Here is a 23,719-nt window from a genome sequence, read left to right as displayed (position 1 = left end):
AGAAGTTTGAATTCATCTTATGTAGAAATTTATCTATAGTATCAATCTTGAAGTCTCGATGGAGCGTAATTCGAAACATAGTGATGGGCGTTAGTGATGATACGCCCAATTTAGATCCGTGTGATCTTGTTTTGCAGTATTTGTAATTTTTTGATATCATTATCCGTGACGGCTGCCCACGCAGGGAACACGTATGACATAATAGGGCGTATAATTGCCGTATACAGGTGTCTTTTGCGAAGAAGATCCAACTTTGAATTTTTGCCTATTAACGGCGATAAACTGTTGATAACAGCATGCGCTTTACTGCGGACCTTTAAAACATGGTCGTTCCATATAAAAGTGCTATTTAGAACAATATCAAAATAGGTAGCTTTCTTGACAATTGGGCCTTCTACGTCGAAGATTTTAAGCTTGCTGTTGATGGGAGTTTTTAAGATCTTTTTACGAATAATAATCAGCTGGGACTTTTTCGCGTTTATAGCGATGCGCCACTTTTTGCACCACTCTTCAATTGCGGGTATGGCACTTTGCAGGTTTCTGATAGCATTATCTACATTCATAGATTTGTTCGCAAGCACCGTATCGTCGGCGTAGCAGCCTAAAAAGGAGATAACATCTGTACAAATTCTAGGGAAGTCAGCTGTGTAAAATATATATAAAATGGGTCCCAAAATCGAACCTTGTGCAACTCCAGCATTTAATCTTTTGTAGTCAGACTTGTCAGCACCAATGCTTACATAAAAATTTCTATTTTTATAAAGGAGTAAATGAGCAAGATTAAGTCACGATTGAAGTCTAAGGAGATGAGTTTACAAATGAGCCCCTCATGCCAGACGCAGTCGAAAGCTTTCGCCACGACCAGCATGAGTAAGGCCACGCTCTGATTGTTGTGGAGTGCTCCTCCGACGAATTCGGTAAGTCTAACCAGTTGTTTTGTCGTACTAAGTTTTTTCCTGAACCCGAATTGCTCGGGAGGGATCTTGCTAAGCTATGGTTCCATTCTCTTAAGTATGATGCGTTCAAAGATTTTTCCAAATCCTGGGAGAAGGCTAATGGGTCTGAACCCGTCCGGCCAGGTAATATCCTTTCCTGGTTTGGGGAGAAGAATCACTTTGGCAGTCTTCCACTTATTAGGAAAATAATTGTTCTCCATGCATGCGTTGAGTATGCTGGTAAATTTTGTGATAATTTGGAGAGGTAGATTTTTGATTGTAACGTTGTTTATTTCGTCGAAGACTGGAGCTTTTCTATTTTTTAACTTGCGTATGATCTCAATCACCTCTTTGGGAGTCGCATAATCAGTCTTATTTTTTGCCCCTGAGCCATTAACCCAATCTTTAATGAAATATCTGGTGTCATAAGAGAACATAAGATCACACGGATCTAAATTGGGCATGAACTGTTTATCTAGGTGCGAAGCCATGATCTCTGCTTTGTCCTTATTTGTTAACGCGATAATACTGTTATCGTAGAGAGGTTTATTGCACGTATGCTTGCGTTTAAGATTTTTTAGCAAATGTCCAGAATGAGTTATTGGGTTCGTTAAAGCCAGTAATTTTTTCATTCCATTTTTCTGTTCTATAAGTACTTACTTCACTTTTAATCTCTTTGCTCAGCTTGTTCATGCTGCGTTTAATATTAGGGTCCCATGAAATACTGTGTCTCTTACGAAGTTTATTTCTTTCTTTTATTTTGTTCCTAATGCGCAGAGGCAATCTGTCAGCATTATGATCCCAGGGAATTTTCTTTGTTGCTGCGTTAAAAGCATTGAGTATGCTATTTGTAAGATTTCCGATTGCATAATCGATATCGTACGTGGTCTTTAAACTTTTAAAGTCAGGAGGGTGTTGAAGGATGACGTCACTAAAAACATTCCAGTTTGTGCATTTTCTATATTTCGTCTCTACATTTATTAGTGCCTAGGGTGGCGATGACTGGCACGTGATCGGATGCCAACTCGACTTTAATTTCAAGATACATTGGTATGGAAGTTGTGGTGAGAAAGATATCAAGTATGTCCCCATACCTGGGGTTAGCTGGGAAGTATGTATATTCATTTGGGACATAAAAATATATAGGGTTGTTATTTATATAATCCAGAAGTATTTCTCCGTTGCCGGTTTGTCTTTCTACATCCCCATTCTGTATTCTTGGCGTTAAGATCGCCGGCTATGATTATGAGCTTATTTTTAGGGAGTAAATCATTAAGTACATTTTCGTCCAACTTGTTAGTGGGTGGGTTGTACAGAGCGACGAAATACACAATACCGTAAAGCGGTAGCCGAACAGAGACAGTGATGGACTCGTGTCCATTACAGCGGTCTTCTTTGATTAAACACGATTGCAAGGAGCTTTTCACATAAATGGCGACCCCCCACCTCTGTGACTCAACCTGTCGCAGCGATAACATTTATAGTTTGCGATATTGATATTTAAACAAGTGCTCACAAACGTTTCAGTAATTAAGACAATATCTATATCGTAAATAAGTAGGAAATTTTGAAATTCCTGAATTTTGTTATGCATTCCGCGTGCGTTCCAAGTCGTGATCTGTATTGGTGCCCTGTTAATTGTTCTTGGACCCATTATCAGTGTTTATTGTGGGAATTTCCTGATTGTTTTTATTGAGGTCCTTGGCCTGTTGTGTAAGCTGGAGAAATCCAGCACTTTTGATGGCTGTAACAAGCTCAGCCAGAACTGAGAAAACCTTTTTCGCCTCGTTGATAGTATCGGTATAAAGCGCTTTTCCCTTTTGATTTTCCCTCAATGATTCTGTTGGAAAATGTTTTTGTTTTATCCATATTTGGTTTAGGGTATTTTTCACATCCCTTATAACTCGAAGTATGGTTTTGGCCGCAGTTTGTGCAACATAATGGTTTATCTTTATTATTTTTGTCTGGGCATTCTTTTATAGTATGCTTTTGCCCGCATCTAACGCATTTGGGTTCATAGTTACACCCTGCCTGAGTGTGATTAAAACCTTGGCACCGATAACATTGTATCGGGCCTTGTCTTCCTTTGTACTCGACTACTTTTATTGTGAGATCGCATAAGTATTTTTCGTGATAGATTTTTTTAAAATGCATCGTTTTTGGGGAAGGTAATAAGAAAAAGTGGAAGCATTGTTACTTCCCTTCCTCGACGTCTAGACATTTGTTTTATATCCTCTATGGTACTAATTCAGAAGTCAAACAACAAAAATCAGCGTTATATTTACAAAATTTTCACAGGATTAGTTTCGATGGTTTTACCGAACCACCATCCTCAGCTGCAAAACCGCAAAAATCGTTTTTTTTACTGTGAAGTCATGGACGGTGGATATAGAGGGCGATTTAATTATTGCTGTTTTGTTGTAATATAACTGCCTGAGTCATTTTAAAAATGTTTATATATTCATTAAATATATAATCATGGAAATTTCAGAGTTGACAGTATTTTACGACGTTCTTGCAGTTCGGATTTGTTTACAAATTGTTCGTCGCCAAATTTGTCGTATTTCGTGCCTGTTAACACTGTTATGTAATAGAATTTTATTTCTTAAATTTAAGTTGAATAATTTTTTAAAATCCGTTTGTATATGTGCGGTTTTTCTCCTAATTACTTATCTTTGAAACTGCATAATCAGTGACACATTTTAAACAGCATAAAACATGCATAAAAAAAGAAAAGCATAGTTTATGTAATAATGAGAATACTCATTAAATTTGTCTATTATTTTTGTTATTAATGAAATACTTTTGAATTATAAATACATTAGAAACTATACTTTTATTCTAAATGCTACATATTGAAACATTGGAAATTTATGGATTTATTATTATGCATGATGAAAAAGATTTGTACATACATTCATTAATATAAATATTATTCATTACATTAGTTACTTCTAATTCATATAATGATCATGTAATTGGCAGCAATTATAGTCATCAGTTGTTTGCAAATTATTATGGATATATAATAATCAGTTGAAAAATAATTGATGAGCATTTGAGTACTAACGAGTGTACACATTTTGCTTTTGGGTTAATTCATAAATATATCATGTGTATAATCTATGTAATATAAACATGACTAATAAATAATAAGAAATGTAACAGCTATGCATTTATAACATTTGATTACTTAAAACAGTGCACAAATGATTATCCCCTTCATGTGTGTTTACATACTGAATTGTACTTTCCAATTATGTGCACAGGCCTACTAGTGGCCGAAGCATCGTTGAACACTGGTAGTTCTGTCCGAGATTAGAATACCGCGAACGGAATGGCTACATGAGCGTTTTCTTGGTTTTCCCTGTTTGTAACTGATATATGAGCCAGATTTAAAAAATCTTCTATAAAGGGATCCCTCCTGTTAGGTAGATATATCCCTTGAGGCTTTGCTGTAATCACATAAAACAAACTCTTGATGTGCATCTCCTTATTTCTAGAGTTGGTATAATTAATGTGTTTTAGGTGTATTACCGAGTGTTCTATGGGGCAATAAACAACTCGCACATGTTTGATTGCTCATGTATTCATATGCTTTATTTAATCTTCATTTTGCTGAATAGTATCTCCTGGCTGTGAGGATGTAAATATCAGCCATAGAGATTTTTGTCATAGAAGGTCTTGTTTTTTCTTTTTTCCTGTTTGTTTGTTTATACTTATGGACAGAACAGTAATTATGAGCCATAAAGTTAGTCAAGAAAATGCTTTCCCCAGGTCACAAATTTTCCAATGAGCCATCAAATTTTCATTGGAATGCAGACATCAAAAAATACACATAAGTAATGTCCGATAAACAGACTTATCCAGCACACGTTTTAAACTAGTCTTAGAGTGGAGACCAAAGTGATTAACTTGATAGCAATCACCTTTCTATTATCTTCCATAACTAACAATAAAGTTTAAAACGAAAAGAGTGTGAGCGATAGAAAACAACACAAAGAAGCAAACATCACTTTCGCCAATCTGAGTGATAACTGATTCTTGTTTGGCTTTTAGCCTGTTTACCAAGTGAAGATGGTAACCCCATTTCGCGGAAAAGCGATTCTCAGAACTGTTCCTTCAAATGTTTTGTTCCGGCAACAAATATCATATGTGATAACAGTATAACATGTTCAGTTATCTAATTATTCTTACATCTCTATAAATTCAGTCAGCTACAATCTCTTTTTAGTTCTCTCTTGTAATAATTACAGGGGCGTAGCTAGAGGGGGCATCTGTCCCCTAGCGCAGAATCCAAGGCGCTCCAAACTGATGTTACGACATTTTAGAATTAAATGTTTTCCATTCTTGACAAGCAATAGGGGGCGCGAAATTTTTAGTTGTCCCTAGGCGCTGAAAACCCTAGCTACGACTCTGAATAATTAGGAAAGGTAAACTGTTCTACAAGGGGTAAGGCCTTTGGCCCAGGACGCCTATTATTGCGGCCTTCTCGAAGGTCATGCTATTATACGCTCTGAGAATCGGCTACAGTTTGTGGACAGAAAGATGTCGCAGCTAGTGAAAAACAGGTCTGCCCAACATCCCATATTCTGCGAGTATGGAAGTTGTGAAAAACGCGAGAAAACACATACATGAAAATCTGTATGTGTTTTCACCACTAATTTTTTCGTATTTAAGTGAAGAACACGGTCGTAGGTCAGCGGAAAATTTATAGAAAACATGATGATACTTTTGCTCTTCCAGATGTTTTCACAGCATATTTTAGACTGCCAAAATTTATAGTTTCTTTAATTTGTGATGAACTGACAGAGTATTTGGAGCCACATTCAGAAACCAAGAACGTTTTTCTACTGAAAGAAAGGTTATTTATACTTTTTCTGAAATTATATATATATTGTAATTATATAGTTTTAAAATGTAGAAGATAATAAATATTTATCTAGCACATAATCCTTCTTCAGTTAATAATAAAATAAACATCTGAGAAGAGTCTACTCAATTTACGCACAGAAAGAATTAAGTTTATTTTAACATAAAACAGTGGAATACCTTACGAAAAATATTGTGAACACAATAAGGAATGTTCTTCATTATTATGCGAAATTCCCACTACTGTGAAATAAAAATGAAAAGAAGAAATACTAATATTCTTTAGCAGAAGTAATACTACTACTATTACCACTACTAGTGTGATACTTTTATAAATTATTTTTATCCAAAGGGCCTTAGCCCAGAACGGCTATTAATTTTGGTTTGGCATTTTGTGGCGTTTCACTTTTCAAATTGTTGCCACCAAATATTATCGCCCTGTATTATATTTAAAGAAATTAAATAATGAAGAATCTGCATATTCTGTATGTTTCTCGCATTGTGATTAAACAACGGTACCTAGAGCCATCAAATTTTGAATAGCGTAACCCTCCACCCGAATATACGCATCTGGAAGACCAAATTTGAAACTGAGAATTTGTTTTATTTTATATTTTGTAAAACATTTATGACTTTTTGATTAATCAATGATTTCAAAGCAAGCAATGAAAACAATGTACGGGAGAGAGAGAGGGAAAAACACTTTCATTATCTCCAGTGCACGAGACTGTGTATCAGAAATTCTAAAGATATGCTCTAAAGATAAACTGGATTGTATACACATTACACATGGGGAAAGCCATGGAAGTGCCCATGCAGACAGCCTGTTCGCGAGATTCGAGCCTCGGACTGAACTACCAGCATTCAGCGACTTTACTGCTCGGCCACTGGTGGGTTTATTAGCAGAATGATACTGCATTATTATTGTATTATGTTATAAAGTAACAATGCTATAAGACTGAGGGTTTACTCATGAAAAAGAAATTTTGCAATCTATTAGTATTAAAAAAAGAGTGTTTCTTTTGCAAACTTAAAAAAAAAAAAAAAAAAAAAAAAAAAAAATCAGAATTAACTGTTTATAGCAGTGTTCTCATTTTTATATTGCAAAAGAGATAATGATTATTATTACAGTTTTCTATTTAATGTGTCAACGATGGTTTGTCGAGGAACTTCTTCAGCTGCAGGAGGCCTACATTAATTATTTTTACTTCAGTACTTCCATTGAGAAAATAATATTACTATCTTTTAATTACTTTCACAGAATAAAATCTTTTGAGAAGGAAGAATATTTAAAAAAGCAGTTCTTATTTATATATAAGAAATTAAAATAACAGTAAAGTAATATTAAAAAAGTATTACTAATATATGTATGACAAAAATTGCAATATGAATTAATCACACATACAATTTAGATGATTATATTTTTGGTTATATATTTTATATTGAAAAATTATTTTCTATTGTGTTAATTATAGGATAAATTATTTAAAATAAAATAGTTTGATGCATGTGTAGCTGAATGCAGCAGCAATCGGTCAAACTGTAATAAACGAATAAATTTTATTTCTTTTCTTTAAAGAAATAATTTTCATAGAAAGAAAAAATAAAATAAAGGAACATATATTGTCTTTCTAATTTCTAATTTTCTAATACTAACTGTAAAATAAAGTGGGTGAAAAAAACAGTTTTAATGTGAGCAGGGGGGGGGAACTAGTTTGTAATTAGATTGCAATGCAAATTAATTCATTGAAGGCAGCCTTTTGGTCATAATACTGTTTAGTGGCATTTTTTTTTAAACTACAAATGCGGCGTAAGAGCTAGTGAAATGATTTAGCTGGCGCACGCTATGAATTTTGTCACACGTCTGTACTGTGGTTGGTTCTTCTGGTTACCCCCAAGCTAACCTGGTGAACATCCACCTGCTCATCTGTTGTAGGGTGCACCATCCAGTGCAGACCCTATTCCAGGGCGCAGGTTTCTTTGCGTAAGGTCGCAGGATTTTTTGGATAGTTTCCGCAATGGAGAGGCTTATTGATGCAGTTAATTTGCAGATTAGCAAGCTCGATCAGAGTGAAGAGAAAAATGGTTCTCTCACCGATACGGAAGGTAAGTTGCGTGCATTTTTGAATAGCATGCTAGAAATGATTAAAGCTATGAATGCTCAGGTAAGTTTATCTAAAACTGTAAATAATGATTCTTATGCTATGGATAATGTGTCTAATGTAAATGAAACTCATCACTAATCCCTAGGTTACTTGCAAAACATTTGCCGCTCTCCAAATTATATATGACCTCAAATTTTAAAAATGAATGGCAACTATTTTGAATTATACAGTCAAAAGTCGTTAATCCGGACTCGTCGGGACTTCGGCGATTCCGGAATATAGATCATCAGTTTAAATCTGGTAAAATGGCATGCAGAAATTATAAAATTTAAAATATGAAACCGTAATTTACGAAATAAAGAACAATTATAATCTAAAGGGTATCAAAATTTACAAAAAAAAAAAAAAAAAAAAAAAGCTTAATATTTATTTGTTTACTTTATTAATCATTTCTTTCAATGTAAGTTGTTTAAGTTGCTTCGTTTTTTATGTGATAATACATTCTCTTTAATTCTATAAACAGACATAATTTCTTGTTCAGTTACAAAGTTCCGCTGTTCAAGTCCTATAATTGCTGTGTCGAGAATACCGACTAATTTGTCAATCGAAATTTTTTCGTTTTCAATAACCTCTGTCACTTTCTTCGCTATCGGAAGCGAATTATAATGACGAGACATTTGATTTAAATCATATCAAAGACAGAGTACATCGAGATGAAATACTACATTGAGTAAGCAATTATAAGCCAAATAAAATAAAAACATCTGCCCTTAAGATAAGGATAGTGCTAACAGATCAACTTCCAATTCATTGCACGCCGCCGCTGCGTTTAAGATAAACAAAGTTTAGATAAACAAACGTCAAAGTTTAGATAAACAAAGGATATGTCTTTATCCATTTTTTGCAGCAATTCCACTTTTTGTTTAATGGACTCCGAAAGATACTTTTGCTTTGTATATCCTTTACATATTAGTAAATATATATCGGAAATTCTATTTGACATAATCGAAAGTTCAAGCTTACTTTTATAAAATTGCTCTAACAGTCTGCAAAAAATAATAATCCGGATCCAATTCGAAGATTAAGGAACAACACAATCTGCAACATTACCTGAAATAGATAATTAGATAATTTTAGTTTAGCTTATCCCGTCCGTTATACATTAAACGCGCATTCGTAAACGTATTTTGCGCTCGCGCACACGCAAATTCGCAGCGGTAAAGGTCTTACGCGCATGCGTCAACACGACGCATACGCAGAAATTTTGTAGCTTTGAGGTCCGGATTATAGATCATTCCGGATTATGGGTGTCCGAATTAACGACTTTTGACTGTAGTTAAAAAAAACTTGTTTGCAATTCTCATTTTGGACACCAGTGTACTTCTAAAAACTTCAAAATAATTTCCACAAGCACAGAAATTTAAGAAATATTTTATTGACACTTTTATAGTAGTTAATTTTACAAAGCTATATGACAATGCTGTATTGTGAAACATACTACATTTGAAAAATTTTTAACAGCAGCACATAATGTTTTTGCATGAATGTTATAGAGTGTTAGAAAATTCCCATCTAGAAAACTAATTTACGTTTTAAAATGAAATCAAATTTATACTTACTTCAAATACTAAATTAAACATAGAAGCAACGTCACATACACTATTCTATAAAAAAAATTTCAGTTCGTTTTAAGAACTATTTTTGCCACTGATTTAATTTTGCGGCTCGCAACATTACACAGAATGCATAATCAGTTTCAATAATTAAATCAAAAATAATATTTAAATTACATACAATACTTATAAAAGCATTTTATACAGCTGAAAATGTCAACTCTATTCTAATTTTCTTAGTCTTAAATCAAACTTCACATCATAGTACATGCTTAAAATTCAATAATGAAGATGTTTATCTTGTTTTTATTAGTCCTTGAGAGGGGGAAATGGCAGGGGCATAAAAATGTGAAACAAAAATAATATTAAAGCATTTCTGGTTAAAAAAAAAAAAAATGGAGTTATGTTGTCATTCAAGAAAGGGGGGACTGTAATTAAATCAATTACAAAAATTGCAATTTGAATATTTATTCCAAAGATTCTACCATTTTAGAAATCTTAGTTCTCATACATACCAATTTCTCTTTCAAATCTGACTCACTACAGGCCTAAACTTTCTACCTGCCATCAGATAAAGGAATGCATACCAGAGATGTAGCAATGACCAGAAAGAAAATATGGTACCTACCAGTTAACACCCAGCATTGTAACATATTCTTTTTATCATTAAAGCCAGTATTCAACATGAAAATCATCATCATCCAATAATATCATATTTTGTGTTTTCACTAGCAAACGGCTCATATATATATATATATAGAGAGAGAGAGAGAGAGAGAAACAAGAAGTAAACTTTAAAATTAGTAAATTTTAAAATTTATTCAAAAGGACTAAAAAGTAAAATCCTGCGCTATTACAGTAAAAGATAATATTAAATTTAATAAAGTTATATAGAATATATAAAAGAAATTGTCACCTAGGAAATTCAAAGTAAAATTTACAATATACGTACTGCTATGGTAAAAATAACTGGCAAGTTAGAAAGCTAATGTGCACTGCTGTGGTAATAATTAATTGGAATTTAAAAATAAATACACTGGAATGTCAATTAAAATGTAAAAGAGAAAAATAAAACAAGATAATTACTGCTGACTCCATATAAAGATCCTGACCTTTCAAGAGAAAATGGAATATCTCCACACAACCATCAACAATTCATGAAAAACCTGTTTCATCATCTCGCATATCTGAACAAATTCCATTTCAATCTTAGAATATCCCAATTATATATCTCACCGATTCGGATATGCGAGATAACTCCTTGAAGCGCAGACGGACTATCGGTTACAACAAAATTAAAAAATAAACAAAGCAGTTATACAGAACAACACTTAAAACTGAAAAGAAAGAAATAAACTAAAATACACTTACACTTAGAACTTAAAATAATGCTTAACACACTTAAAACATTTTATAAATTAAGGCAAAAACTAATTCTAAACTCTACTTACATTGTAATCCAACAAAATTTCAAAATTGCACCAATTTAGAAATAAGCACGGGATGTCAAGGGTTGTCATGAGTAAAGCAGAGGCGATTCCATTGTACTGTTATTTTAAAACTGCTACAGTTTGGATGGAATTGAGATTAAAATAGGTTGCCATTGGCACGAATGTTCTTCCAGTGTGGCAATACAGCAAAAAGAACAGTAACAAACTGAACCGTAAAAATTAAGAAATACAGACAAAACTGATTTTTAGAATTAATTCTGGTTGAATGTCAATTCAAAGGAAAAATTCTTTACAAAGAAAAAGTGCGGCAGAAAGAATATTTACAAAAAATATTTTATGCAGTTTAATTACAATATATACAAATATTCAAATCTGCCAGACATACTTTCTTACACTCCTTAGGATTTAAGGTAAGCTTATCATTACCTGTTAATTTAAAGATTTGATAAGATAGTTAATGCCAGCTTTTTTTAAGATAAAAAGGTTTGTAGTGATGCTGTTTTCTTTAAATACTTGCTCAATGCTATTTTCATTAAGTACTTGTCCAACACGTTGAGCCGGCACTGCGGGTCCGACCGTATTAAAGTTAAAAAATAAATATAGTCTCAATAAAATGTGATCAAATGTAACTTTAATGAAATTTATTGAAACATTCTAAACAAAAATATGGCTTAGCTTTACACATATTACAATACGCAACAACTTTTTTTAGTAACATTTCGTTATGAATTTAGATTAAGCCTTTTTTTTTTTTAACCAAGATAACTGGCCGGTCAGAATTTAATAAATCTTTTAGCAAGAAATGACTTTTTCCTTTTCTTTAAAATTTGAATAATTTTAAAAATATGATTGAAAGCTGTTCATCTATGTCTAGGTGTACACATGCCCCAGTTTGAGAACAACTACTCTACATTTTTCACAAACAATAGTACACAATCATCTCATAAAACTTAAATACTCCAATTACTCTAAAGCAGGGTTTCTTAAACTTTTTTCAGTTGTGAACTCTTTTTATCACTGAGATATTTTCGTGACCCCCAGGACCCCATAATATTTAAAAAAATTTTGTGGGACCCCATAAGTACTGCGCTGATTCGACACACGTGTGAGTGAAACTGTCAATTTTTTTCACTTCAACTGTAATATATTGCAGTTTTAGGTCATTAACTTTAATTTCTAATTTTAAGAGATAGAAAAATGTGAAAATTTTAAATAAGTAACAGACGAAATGACAGCATCACATGCAAAGCAAGGAAAACGAATGCTTATATTACAAACAGAATGCGTCGAAACTTTTTCATTTTTTCTTTGTCTGTATTGCCTTATCTTTATCTATTTTCAGATACATTGTGTAAAACTATTTGGCAATTGTAAAATTATTATAAAGAGTTAAACAAATATCAAAACTGCTAAAATTTTTGGCAACCCCCTGCTGCAGAACCTGCGACCCACAGTTTAAGAAACCCTGCTCTAAAGTATGCATTCCATGTCAGTTGACAGACCACATTTTCCTTAACTGTATTTAAACATGAGATTTCTTCTTCTGGGAAATGAAGTAGTGTCAGTTTTGATAGTTCCTGAAGATGAAACTTGAATCCTCTATGAAAATTATACCATAAAATTTCTTGATCCAACCATAATGATCCTCTAACATTAACTAAATCTGATCTTTAACCAAAGAAAGTTTTAATGTCATTTTTAGAAGCTGAAAGGTCATCACTTACTATAAAATTTGTCCACAAGATAAAATAATTAATTCAATAATGTGCTCAACAAACTAAATGAAGCAATGACCAAAAAATGGCCATCATTATTGAACAGATGAGGCATTGTTTACCAGCACAAGGATATAGGTCTTTTTAGCTGTTAAAATGAGTTGTTAGCATTTGTCTAGACTGTTTTATCGTGCCTCCCATGCATTCCATGTATTACCAGATTGTTATACATTTCTTTTGTTAAAAATTTCTTGAGTTTTTAAATAACAGTTTTGTTCAAGAAATACCACAAAAATGCACTTACATTGGTGTCCAGCTAGCAAATTGCAAAAATTTTGGAAAAAAGGCTCTGTGCACCTTCCATAGACATAAAAGATGGTAACAGAATATACCAGATTATAAGGATAAAAGGAAAAGCCAAATTGCAGTTTATATGCTACATACAGCTTTTTGGTCCCTTAAATGCAGCTCACATTATTATCAACAGGTTTTATTTTTGAAATATCATTCCATCTTCAAATAATAGTCATGCCATGACATGAATTTTTAACAGTCAGTAATTTCATTTCATAAATTAAAACCATAGCAACAGTAATTTTCAACAATTCAAAAGTGTGCACCATTTCTGACTTAATGTCATAGTGGTAATGCCTTTAGAACAGGTAAGAGGTGCTTTTCCTTATATGCATCATTGATGATGCCACACCTCAAATCTTACAGAATGGCACTACAAACATGTATAGTTCTAACTTGAATGCAAAAAATATATCTGATGGCCCAGTTTGCAACTAATGAAATTATGAATTCGTTTACACACACTCGCCAATGAATTAGAAACCTTCGAGATTTTTCATTTGAATGCATGCTAGGAATGAAGTATACTAATTTTTTTAATGAATTTTTAAAATGACTTTTTAGAATGCTTTTCATTGACGTAAGAGTGCTTTTCAGAGTAAGCGCCTAAAAGTGCTTCAATGCATAAGAGTGCTTTTCACGATGAATGAAGTAAAATGGGAGAAATGACATATCTTTCAACAATTTGAAAAAGGGTTATTGTTGGTGCCTGTTTAGGAGAAGCCTCGATTTCGAAGACAGCAAATCTCACTGCATTCTCAAAAGCAGCAATATCAAAGGTTTTCAAATGCTGGAATCAGAACCCACAGTCCTTCTCTAGAAAACGCAACTGCGGTAAGAGCACAGTTTTCCAAGAGAGTGATTGGCAGTGTCTCCAACGAATTGTATGGTAGAACAGGGAATCTACCGTGCTTCAACTGACACAAATTGCAGTCAAGGCTCTTTCCAACAGATTTCAGTTCAAACAATGCACAGAGATTTGTAAAAGACAGGAATGCATAGTCAGGTGCTTGAAAAAAATAACCATTCTTTTCTGCAGGACATACAAGAATTTGTTTGCAGTGGTGTCGGGAAAGAAGACAATGGACATCCAAGGATTGGAAATGGGTAATGTGGTTGGATGAATCAAGCTACACCTTATTTTGCACTGATGGAAGACGTCGAATTTGACAAGAACCCCATGAAGCCGTGAATCTATCTTGCCTTACTTGCACTGTGCAAGGGTCTGGTGGGAGTATCATGATATGGGGCATGTTTTGCTGGCATAGAAGTGGTGCCCTGGTGTTCCTCTAGGGTAAACAAACAGCCATGAGACACCTAGATATAGTGGCAGATCAAGTGCACCCTGCAATGTTGCATTTTTACCCTGATGGCGATGGATACTTTATGGATGATAATGCAACTATACATCACTGTGCCAAAAGTGTTCAAAACTGGTTTGCTGAATATCAGTCTGATTTCAAACATCTTTCCTAGCCACCGCATAGCCTTGATCTTAACCCCGTAGATGTGTGGGATATGGTGGAAAGATGCATCTGACTGCACTCTCCTTTTTCATCTAATTTATAGATCTAAAAAGCTGCATAGCCAATGCATGATACTCTCTGGACGTAAATGCACTTCAGAAACAAGTAGACTCGATGCCCAAATGAATCAGAGCAGTTATCCATACAAAAGGTGGTCCAATAAAATATTGATCTTGGGTTTCTAACTCTTTGGCTAGTGTATGTAGGATTAGCTTTTATCTTACACTAGTTACTTAGAAAAACTAATATATCTTTTTACAAATATTATTACGGGGGCGGGGAACCCTACAAAAAGAACACAGCTTATTTTAATTAATTATCATGTATCAAATCAGTTATTTCTTTGCTGAGTGTCCTATTCCATTTTATTCATTTTAAAGTAAGAGTAAAGAAAAATTATTAGTTGTTCTTAAATTAATGAACAATTCTTCACTTGAATGAAAATAAAAATATGTTTTGTTAAAAAAATCTGTAGTGTCTTGCTTCTCTTCCAGTTTACTCTCACTAAAATCAGTTGATAATTATAATTAGAATCAAAAGGGGGGGGAGAACAGAATGTACCTTTTGCACAAATTTAAAAACTTATGCATTGTAGGAAGTTATTTCCTTAGTTGCAATGCAAAGGTAAAAGAATTATTTATTCATATTTACACTAAATAACTGAATTTGTTATGAAGAGCAATACCGGTTTTAAATTCCATTCTATTCAAAAACTATTTTACTACTTTAAATATATAATTTTGGCCTGTGATAAATTTAGTTTCCAGAGACATGTTTTCAGTCCAGTCGGTTTTGTACCCATGATTATTTCTTCCTTGGCAAATTATAATTTTAAGCAATATTCTAACTAATTAGTTATGGGTACAAAAATTAGTGGATCGGAAACTTACTTTATCTGTAACACGGAATAATATTACAGGTAAAGCAACAAATTGGTAATTTCAAAACTTGAGATTCTAGTGAAGACTGTGTTGATTTATAAAAAGTTTTCATTCAAAAGGAAACATCTCGTCACACAAGAAAATATTCAAACAGTTAAATGTCCCATAAATATGGTCCTAAAATGGTTTTTCTTTCATCTAATTTTCAAATCTTATAATACAAGAAGAAACTGGAGAAGAAAACTACTTAAAGGCCAAACAATAAAAAAATATTGCAAACCAAAGATAATTTTTTGTGAAAAATTCTATTTAGAAAGAAAGGGGAAAAAAGGGGGGGGTTGTCAAATTAAGATGTATAAAGTTTTTAATAAGCTATAAGAACTCAGATTTTTAATACAATTTAGAAATTTTGAAAAATATGAGATGCCTTTAAATATTAAATTCTACAGAAAGGAAGCAAAATTATGTTTCTTCTGGACAGGTAATACTCAAAGGTATTTGCAATGTCCTTAGAAAATTATCCTCTTTGGAGCACACATAATACATTCTGTATTTGCAGGTACACTATGTTTTATACAGATATGTAAAAAATCGTAAATGAAGTACATAACTTTAACAGGATAAGATACAACTTTAGTACAATGAGAAAATTCCATATGATTATATTAAATATATTAATAATTTAAAAATTTTGAATGTTATAGAAATATTTTAACACATTGAAGAGTATAACTTCTTACTCGATTAATAAAACATTATTGTAGCTATCTTAACTGAAGGATTTTCTTAAATAGGAGTACTGTGACTTTACACTAATAATTTAAAAGTAATGAAATGCTACATGACATCCATTCATATTATCTTCAGTGACATTACATTTATGTCACTTTATTCATATAACTTTATGATGTTATATCAAAGTCACAATGTGACGTTAAATCAGTGCTGTAGTGCGATTTCACAGCAAAATCACAGTGCAACTTCACAAGGTTAAAGCATGCCTATGCATCAGCATTGCAATGTGCTTTCAAAACATCCCTAAATGACTTCACATTAACGTCACTTAAATGCCAAAATGTGATGTCACAAAAAGCAGACATTAAGTCATGCCTACAACATTACTCTAACATTTAAATCATCACAGTGTGACATGTTTGTAATGTCACAGCCACATCGCTGTACTGTTGAGGTCTAACATTAAACCCCTTAATGGCATGAATTCCTATTTATGGGATTTTTGTCACTCGGTATACATTAGCTTACAATTAAAAATATTTAGCTTTCTTACTTTCTTATCATCTTAAAGAATAGAAGTTCATGAAAATAGAGACTAAAATAAGTAATTACACAGATTCAGCTAATAAATCCTGTTTAAATATCTTCATGAGCAGATTTTAAAACCATGATACTCAGAGGGATTCATGAAGGAAACTATGAAAACTCCATGCCAGACTGCAATGACCAGAGATCAGATGCGTTATTCATTTGACCACTGATGAGCTGAGAAATGTATATCATTCTATGGAATATTTTTACTTTTAAGGAAATAAAAAACATTAAATATAAGGATTTATAACTCTGAATTTAAGTAATTATCTTGAAGACCACTGATGAGCTGAGAAATGTATATCATTCTATGGAATGTTTTTACTTTTAAGGAAATAAAAAGCATTAAATATAAGGATTTATAACTCTGAATTTAAGTTAATTATCTTGAAGACAGTTTTGAGCAAAAATGGAACTACAAATATCACATCATGTTAGTATGAGAAACTATTCAATACTTAACAGAAATTCTTTTTGAAATTTCTGTTAATGAAATAAAACAGCAATTTCACATTAAAAACTATGTTTTATAAACTGCATAAAATAAAACAAAGCACTAAAAAAAAACCCAGTTTTTGTGAATTATTTCATAACACTGAACTAATAATTAATTCTACATGCTTAGAAAACTGTTGCTACTGCAATAAAACTGCTAATACAGTTACAAAGTAAGTAATCTGGACATCCATTATCCGGACCTCAAAGCTACAAATTTTCCTTTTTGTATGCTTTACGCATGCGCGTTGGGAGGATGTGTCTTCTCCAGATACGTTAAAAAATGCTTGGCATAATTTATGGCCAGCTACCATATTTCATGGTGAGGACGATGAAGATGATAGCCGCGAATTTGAAGGTTTTCAGACATCGCAAACTAAAGGTGAAATTTTCCAGTTATTGGATTTTGTAAAGAAATGTGGAGAAGCGGTAATAAATGAAGATGATATAACAGTTTTTCATTGCGACGACAATGCCCCAAACATCAATCAATGAACGGATGGCGAAATCTGTAGTATGGTTCTAGATCCAAAAAATACCAGTTCCGATAGTGAAGAAAGTGACAGAGGTTATTGAAAACGAAAGAATTTCGATTGACAAGTTAGTCGGTATTCTCGACACAGCAATTACAGGACTTGAACAGTGGAACTTTGTAACTGAACAAGAAATTATGTCTGTTTATAGAATTAAAGAGAAAGCATTAGCACAAAAAATGAAGCAACTTAAACAACTTACATTGAAAGAAATGTTTAATAAAGTAAATAAATAAATATTAAGCCTTTTTTTTTTTTTTTTTTTTTGTAAATTTTGATGCCCTTTAGATCATACTTGCTCTTTATTTCATACATTACTGTTTCATATTTTAAATTGTTTAATTTCTGCGTGCCATCTCACCAGATTTAAATTGATGATCTATAATACGGAAAAACCCCTAATCCGGAATCACCGAAGTCCCAACGAGTCCGGATTATAGACTTTGTACTGTATAATAAATCACAAATTTCTTTAAATTTTTTAATCAGTGTTTAGCATAATTAATGTAAATTAAAGTTTGTAATAAAAGTACTTACAATCTATTAAAAATAAACACTGTATAAAAATTATGCATATGACTTTTTCTGACACAATATAAATAGCTTATTTGGAAGATACAAGAAGTGGTAAAATATATGCAAGCTAAAATTCTCAATTTGAGATGCTATGAGCAGGGATATTTGATTGATTTTAGTTTCAAATTTTTTGGTGGACTTATTATTTTACATTTTTTTTAATCAAATGGCAGGCCCTTGCTTTTCTAGCACTGGCCACACCGAAGAACAGAAGTGTTGGCCATTTTATTGTGGAAGCACCTAATAAGTGGCCACTATGACACTCGGAGGGTTATGATGATAATCCTATGAGGGGACAGGCAATTTACATCCATGTCTTCTCCGGGATTCGAACCCGGACGCCTCAGTATTGCAGGCGGCTCCCCTAACCACTATATCGTCTGGGCACCTCATTATTTTACTCTGCAAGAATAGGATAAAGTATTTTTAATACATTCTGTATGCTGAGTTATGAATATTAAAAGTTTTCTTATTTTCCTTGAATACATATCAGAATTAAAAAATTCAGTCACTTGAATCTTTTTTATAAGGCTAGCTGTTGACATTAAAAGTTATTACTTTCCTGTACAAAGTAAAGGAAGTATTGTAATCACGAAAAATTCCGGATACCACATTTCAAAGGAAATATCCATTCTGATCGCTTTCGAATGGAATTTAATGATGTTTTTGCATCACATCTGTACATAAGGTCAGGATAAAGGACTCTTTTTTCCCCCAGATGAATTCTAAAATTGATTTAAAATGGCTTCAGAAGAGATTTTTGTGGCATCTGTACGTATCTCGCATAATTCAAAAATGAATAGTGTCATAATGTTGAAATTTTGTATGAGGGACTACTATAACATGTAGATGTGCACCTCCCTTTTTGGTTGTAATTGGCAGCACCAAAAGTATATAAATAAATAAATAAACATATATATATATTCACTCTGTTACTCGGCTGAATGAGCTGTTTCTTTATTCTTATATGTTTGTAAATTGTGCATTTTTTGATTTAAAAATGACTGAAATATGTTGTTCTTATCTTCCGGTTAAGGTTTTTATGCCTTTAGTTAACCTGCATGTTATACCTGTAGAATTATCAACAATTTAAAAGTTGTTTAACCTTACAGCAGGCGCGCGTATGTGTAAGATATACTACAGTCAAAAGTCGTTAATTCGGACACCCATAATCCGGAATGATCTATAATCCGGACCTCAAAGCTACAAACTTTCTGCGCATGCGTCGCGTTCACGCATGCGCACAGGCGTTTACGAGAGCGCGTAAGACCCTTACGGCTGCGAATATGTTTGTGCGCATGCACGTTTAAATTGTAACGGAGTTATATGCTAAGCTAAAGTTATCTAATTCAGTTAATGTTGCCGATTGCGTTGTTCCTTAATCTTCGAATTGGATCCGGCTTATTATTTTTTGCAGACTGTTAGAGCAATTTTATAAAAGTAAGCTTGAACTTTCGATTATGTCAAATAGAATTTCCGATATATATTTACTACAAAGCGAAAGTATGTTTTGAAATCCGAAATCTGTTTATCAATTTCACGCTGCTCTGCGGCAGAGGGGGGGGGCAGAAACGTCATTATTAGATTATGATAGATTAGAAAGATTATGTCAAATAGAATTTCCGATATATATTTACTAATATGTAATTTGTATCTACAAAACGAAAGTATGTTTTGAGATCCGAAATCTGTTTATCAATTTCACGCGACGGATTGGAAGTTGATCTGTCAGCACTATCCTTATCTTCAGGGCAGATGTTTTTATTTTATTTGGTTTATAATTCCATACTAAGTGTAGTATTTCATTCTGTCTTTGATATGATTTAAATCAAGTTCCTCGTCATTATAATTCGCTTCCGATAGTGAAGAAAGTGACCCAGAGGTTATTGAAAACGAAAACATTTCGATTGACAAATTAGTCGGTATTCTAAACACAGCAATTATAGGACTTGAGCAGCGGAACTTTGTAACTAAAGAAGAAATTATGTCTGTTTAATAGAATTAAAGAGAAAGTATTATCACATGAAACGAAGCAACTTACATTGAAGGAAATGTTTAATAAAGTAAACAAATAAATATTAAGCTTTTTCTTTTTGTAAATTTTGATACCCTTTAGATCATAATTGTTCTTTATTTCATAAATTACGGTTTCATATTTTTAATTTTGTAATTTCTGCATGCCATCTTACCAGATTTAAACTGATGATCTATAATCCGGAATCGCCGAAGTCCCGACGAGTCCGGATTAACGACTTTTGACTGTATTAATTTCGCATTTGTTTCATAGGCCAGAAGGCGCTATGACCATGTGTCCTTGGCTATTCTCTGCTCTCCATTTGCCCTTCTTTCAGTCGTCTGCTGAAGTTCGAGGGGTTAATACGTGCGACCGTTGAAGTAAGTTTCTGTTATATCTAATTTCCTTTTTTATTATAGAAAATCTTTATTCTTTTGCATGTAAATCTTATGATTTTATATAATTTGTGTGCATAATTACTTTTAATGATAAAAAAGAAGCACTGTATACTTCACATACGCGTGACCATGTATGATATTTTTGTTCTTTTCTTTTCAGCTTTGGCGAATAAAAGTAAAATGCTCAACATGAATGATCCAAAGGATCTTGAGATTATAAGAAATATGCTTTTATGTGACAGTGATGATGATGAGGACATTATTTTAGATGAAAGCATTACAGATGAAGGGCGAATTTCAGAAAGAGAAGGTGCTCAGAATCGGAAATAAGTGCAGAGAGCAATTCTGAAGAGGAAAATAATGATGATAATTCTTCCGAAGTGTATATAGCTCATCAAATGAAAAACAGAAAAGTCATCGATTCTTGGACATGGCATAAAGAACCGTTTAAGAAAACTAAACGAGCGCCTCGTAACATATGTGTTCCTGGAGTCATCAGTGAAGCTAAATATCTAACAGATATTTTGGATATATGGAAATGGCTTTTTACTGATAGTATGATAGAAATCATCGCTGAAGATACAAATAAGTTCATTTCTTCTGTGAGGTCTAATTATTTTTGTATAAGCGACAGCAGAGACATGGATGGAGCAGAAATAAAAGCTCTGGTTTGATGACATAAACACAAGAGCAGAGCGAAGAGGAGTCGACGCTTGGCTCCAATAAGAAACATTTTTGAAAAGTTTGTTTCTAATTGCCAGAAGTGCTATGCATTTGGAGAGAATATCACAATCGATGAGAAATTAGAAGGATTTCGAAGAAGATGTGGTTTCATTCAATACATTCCTAAAAAACCAAACAAATATGGCATAAAAATTTATGCCATGGTAGACGCTCGTCTGTTTTACACATGCAATATGGAAATTTATGCTGGAGCGCAGCCAGATGGTCCTTTTTGCGTAAGCAACAAACCACAAGATGTTGTAAAAAGATTGATAGAACCTATTCATAACACTAAAAGAAATGTAACCACAGACAACTAGTTTTCACGTTTTGAGTTAGTATCAGATCTAGATGAAAAAAAAAAAAAAATGTCATTAGTAGGTACTTTGGAAAAAAAATAATAAACCTCAAATTTCGAATCAGTTCAAGCTGGCAAAAACTCGGGAACCCAATACGAGTCTTTTTGGATTTAGAAAAAATATGACACTTCTCTCCTATGTACCAAAACATTCTAGAAACGTCATATTGATTTCAAGTCTTCAAGATGATGTAGCAATAGATGAAGATAACCAGGACCCAAAAAAGCCTGAGATTATCGCATTTTAAAAACGTACCAAAGGAGGTGTGGATACAGTGGACAAACTCTGTGCTTCCTACAATGTTGCCAGGAACACCAGGCATTGGCATCTTGTAGATTTCTTCTCTATGCTGAATATAGCAGCAATCAACAGCTACATAATTCATTCAACGAATAATAGTGAAAAATTACTTAGAAGGCAATATCTGCGAAAGCTAGCAAATGCTTTTATGAAGGAAAACTTTGAAAGGAGCCCCACCTCTCTTCAAAGTAAGCTGAAATTAAAATTGTTGAAACGAAAAACAGAATTAGGTGTTGTTGAAGAAATGACTTCAGGGAAAAAAAGATGCAAACCCTGCCAAAATGACAAGCGCACTAGAATTACGAGATTCAGCTGTGAGATTTGTTTAAAATTCATTTGTCTAGAGCACTGCAAACATATTTGTTCAGACTGCAGCGATGCAATGAAGTGATTATGAAATTGATTTTTTATGTAATAGTTAATGTGTTTTTCCACTTACTGATTAAAAATATAAAAGTTCAGGTTGAAATATTGAAAGTTTAATTTTGTTTTACTTTCTAGTTAGTTTGGTAAGTCTTTAGTCCTTTTTATTTTGTTTTAGTGTTTTATACTTATTTTATTTTCCTTAATTTAAAGTTAATATTGTTTAACTCAATTGCACTTATTAACATTTAACTATTTACAAAATAATTTTAATATTTTTGCTCTGAAAAATTTATTTTTTATAATAGCGTATCTAGGAAACACGCGCAACCTTTCTTGGTGGTGCAGAAGGCGTGCCCGCTGGATGGTTAAGTGCGGCTAAGCCTAATTTTTTTACCATAGCAGCCATATTTGTTTACATTTAAACTTGGCAGAATAATGGATTTGTTGCCAATCTAGAGAAACTAAGCTTTGCAACAACAATGTAATGTCTTCTTTTAATATTGTAAATTAAATTATGCTTAATTCATTCTGGAATTATCATTTAAGTTATTGAAGTATCACATATATTGACTCAGTATAGCATCCACAACAAATTAAACCAGTTTTTACGCCTTCAGTGTCTATTCCTGAGTGAGACTAAAAGGAAACTTTCAGTTTTAAACACCGAAAATTCGGTCTTCTTGCCCACTGGCTGAATTGCTTGTTTTTGCATAGAAACTGCAATTTTAATTGTAAAAATGAAAAAAAAAAAAAAAAAACTGTATTTGGTGTTATATGTTTAAATTTTTAATGAAGATATTTTGTGTTTTTATTATTTTTGCCTTGCCGCAAATTGAGAACTGAATTAATTGAATAAAAAAATACATCTTTAATGAAATTCGAGGAAATGAGTATTTCATATTAGCAGAAAATACTGTAGACAGTCTGTTTCAGACAGAGCAGAATGTTTACGAGTAGTGCATGTGCATTAGGTAAGCAGCGCTGAATCATCTGTGAAAAAACTGTTTATTTTTTATTTGTTTAATTGCTTTTATACATTGTGTTAGCTTTATTATAGCATTTGAATAGATCACGTCGCAATGATTAGCTAATTATTCAGATGATACAATTTTTTTTGCATTCTGAGTTGTAAAATGAATGAGATGTAATGCTGTTAAGTGAACCTAGTGCCACAGTA

General features: G+C 32.8%; 1 long non-coding RNA gene across 1 annotated transcript in view; it reads left to right on the top strand.

Annotated features, from left to right (window-relative positions):
* Positions 1-23,719, top strand: part of LOC146993233 (uncharacterized) — a 28,721-nt gene extending 5,002 nt beyond the window's left edge. The window contains exons 2-3 of the long non-coding RNA XR_015038498.1: positions 20,670-20,776; positions 20,955-23,719. This is a non-coding gene — a long non-coding RNA (uncharacterized LOC146993233). The remainder of the gene's footprint in view (positions 1-20,669; positions 20,777-20,954) is intronic.

Source organism: Stegodyphus dumicola, chromosome X1 (assembly GCF_044657685.1).
Source record: "Stegodyphus dumicola isolate Sdum_Otavi_A_Nest chromosome X1, ASM4465768v1".
In the NCBI taxonomy this organism is placed as follows: Eukaryota; Metazoa; Arthropoda; class Arachnida; order Araneae; family Eresidae; genus Stegodyphus; species Stegodyphus dumicola.
The sequence above is the reverse complement of the archived record's forward strand: the minus strand, read 5'-3'. Positions and strand labels throughout refer to the sequence as shown.